Source organism: Rhinopithecus bieti, unplaced genomic scaffold (genome assembly GCF_001698545.2).
Source record: "Rhinopithecus bieti isolate Rb0 unplaced genomic scaffold, ASM169854v2 repeat_6772, whole genome shotgun sequence".
Lineage (NCBI taxonomy): Eukaryota > Metazoa > Chordata > Mammalia > Primates > Cercopithecidae > Rhinopithecus > Rhinopithecus bieti.
Genome location: NW_016832839.1, coordinates 211 through 3,498, shown reverse-complemented (window position 1 = coordinate 3,498; position 3,288 = coordinate 211). Strand labels below are relative to the sequence as shown.

General features: G+C 45.6%; 1 pseudogene across 1 annotated transcript; it reads right to left on the bottom strand.

The window, feature by feature from the left end:
- Positions 1-6: 6 nt before the first annotated feature.
- Positions 7-2,958, bottom strand: LOC108524596 (protein FAN pseudogene; annotated as a pseudogene). The gene is made up of 2 exons (XR_001884090.1): positions 2,021-2,958; positions 7-1,833 (listed from the first exon to the last, which is right to left on the bottom strand). The product of XR_001884090.1 is annotated as a protein FAN pseudogene (transcript).
- Between the last annotated feature and the right edge of the window lie 330 nt (positions 2,959-3,288).

The window sequence follows — 3,288 nt, the reverse complement described above, 5'->3', positions numbered from 1 at the left end:
TGTGGCCCTGTGTTCTCTCACTGATTTTTGCTCCAAGGAGGTCCCAAACAAGCAGTTCACCAGACTGACTTCCAGATAAAACGGAATTTCCATCCCAGACAAAGCACCTCTGGGGCTCATCTGACGTCATGGAGGAGATGAGCATTCCTGTCTGCACATCAATGACATTAAGACAGCCATCTGCTCCTGTGCTGAGGACATGGCGGCTATCTGGGCTAAAAGCAGTGTCACATAAAATCCCTGAATGGCATGGAATCTGGTGCATTAAGGTGGCCGTTGTGAGGTTCCAAATATTCACTGTGCCTTCTTTGGTGCTGGAAACGAACAGTGTGCTTGCAGGATTTAAACTGATTGTATCTACACGGACATCATGTTCCAGCTCAGCCAGCAAGTCAAAGTGGTATCTTTTGGTGCCTGGCATCTCCGCAGGAACACCAGACCACACCTTCACTGTAGAGTCCCACGATGCAGAATATAGCCTGTTGTCATGCCAACAGATCTTACTAACAGCATCATCATGTCCCATTAATGTGTCCTGGCGTCTTCCAAATGCTACGGAATAAAAATAGACATTATTATCCCATGAAGAAGTTATGACAGTGGCATCTCCTGGTAAAAGTAAACAAGACGATAAAGCCATATTTGAAAATGATATGCTGCTTTGTAGCATTTTTGATTCTTTAGAAAACATCTTCAAAGTGGAATCTTGGGATGTTGTGAAGACTGAAGATCCATTGCGAGAGACTGTGATTCCAGTAACTGCTTCTTTGTGGATTTTATAGTGCTCATGTAACTGCAGTTTGGTGATGTTATTCCAGGCCAGTGTTTTGCTTTCTTCGGTCAGGTCTTCAAAAGACTCTTCACCTGGAGAGACTTGGGAATCTGCCATAGAAGCATTATAACTCGAGGTCTGGGACAAACTTTTAAATTTTGGGGTGATCCTTCGAGAATGTGGTGTCACAAATAGTTGTTTTGGTGTTTGCCCAAATTCCAAGATTTGTGTAAGCATGGCTACCTTCTCATCAGGATCCTGGATGCTGTTCAAGTCTACACCTCCTTCATAGGTCAGGGGATGAAATACATTATGGGCCCCAACTGCACCACTCCCTTTTTGTTTGTAGCCAAATATTAGATCAATCCACTCGTGAAGGTGTTCAGACACATAATTGCTTTCCAATGCATCTTTGCTCTTCTGGGGAAAGTCCTTGGGACTGGAGGCCCAAGGGGGAAGCTCCACATCGTCAACCATCTGTCCTCCTTGTCTGTTTCCCAAATCCAACTTCAGGCTGTTGACTAGAAAGCTCACATCATCACCATAGAATTCTGGAATTAACTCTTTAAAATCCATTGCACCATCCAGACAGTTTTTCCAAGTTTCTGCAATACTGTTGAACATTCTATCTGCATTATCAAATCTTCCATTCTGTAGGCTCAGCGTATACTCTGGTGCAATTCTAACAAGATAAAAAAGTACATAACCCGGGGAAGAGTAGTGACTCCCATACATGAACTTTGTTTGGTTCAGGCATTTCCTGGTATCGTGTCAGTAGCCTCTCCAGCCATTCCTTATTTAGGGCCCCCACTGGCTTACTAAGATCCTGGAAGGTTCCTGGATTTGACAAATCTAATTCTGAGCTGGAATAATCATGTATTGTCCATGGAAACCCAGGGTACTGGGAGAGGTCATTGCAGCTGCGGTCGGCCAGGTTGTTGAGGTGAAGGAGGTACTGATAGTTGGAAAGGTGTCCTCGCTGCCACTGCAGCATGTAGCTCTCAGTGTGCTCCGCCACATGGTGCTCTAGGTATGTGGCAATGTAAAAATAGAGATCATCCGGGCGCCTGTAGTCCCAGCTATACGGGAGGCTGAGGCAGGAGAATGGCTTGAACCTGGGAGTCAGAGCTTGCAGTGAGTGGAGATGGCGCCACTGCACTCCAGCCGCGGCGACAGAGCGAGACTCCGTCTCAAAAAAAAAAAAAAAAAAAAAAAAAAAAAAAAAAAAAAAAAAAATAGAGATCATCTCTATCTTGAGGTTCCTAGAACTTTAGGTAGATGTTAGAACACAGATCGTCTTCTGTGCAAAATACTTCCAAGCCCAGAGGCATGAGTCCGTGTCTCCTTTTGTAGATGCGGCGAACATCTTGGAGTGTTATTTGGACCACAGGTTTCGGGTAGCCGTTGAGAGGCTGAAAATAGAGGTTTGTGTCCGTGATGCACACGGGTCCAGGATTAGTCACCAGAGGCGTCACCATTTCTGCTTTGCATTCCATGTGCAGCTTTTCAGAAATGTTTTGGAACCTGTTTTTGTCAAATGATGTTCTAGCCAAACGAGACTGCAAAATAGCTGTTATCATGGCGGTTTGGTCACCCAAATTGTCAAGGCAGGATGCTCTGTGAAGCTGAAGCAACGTCTCCACAACATCTTCCACTTTCCCGGGAACATCCAATTCAAAAACATATTCCATTTTGCCCCTTTCTATTTTATATGGTGCAACAACATTATGTTCTTTAATGAAATATACCTGACTGAAAATGAGTGAAATACTCCCAGATTTTTCCTTTGTGAAGTGTCTATTGGCTCCATTTTCTCCATGCTTTCCTGTTTTTATACAGTCTCTCAAAGGAATCTTGATGATGGGCTGGGATATTGCATCTGGTTCAAAAAATCGCTGATTTTGAACATATTTTTAAGGATCCTCTGATTTTCCTTTCATGGTGACTGCACTTGTGCAAAATGTGATTGGCTCTATGCTGTTCAAAGCAGTACTCCTCCAAGTTAAGCAGCAGCAAGGAAATCCTCCCCAGCGAACGCCGGGGCTTGCGTGCCAGGCGCCAGGGTAAGGATCCGCGCCCCCACCCCGCGCGGCCTTCTGGGTGAGCTGCCCGCGGCCGCTGGGACTGCACTGCCGGCCGGCTCAGCGTGCTTCGGCTGCCGGGTGGGATCTGGCCTGGGCGGTCATCCGGTTCCTGTCCCCGGAGGGCTCTGGCCCAGCGTGCCACATTTTCTTAATCCAGTCTCTCACAGATGGACATTTGGGTTGATTCCAAGTCTTTGCTATTGTGAATAGTGCCGCAATAAACATACGTGTGCATGTGTCTTTATAGCAGCATGATTTATAATCCTTTGGGTATATACCCAGTAATTGGATGGCTGGGTCAAATGGTATTTCTAGTTCTAGATCCTTGAGGAATTGCCACACTGTCGTCCACGATGGTTGAACTAGTTTACAGTCCCACCAACAGTGTAAAAATGTTCCTGTTTCTCCACATTCTCTGCAACACCTGTTGTT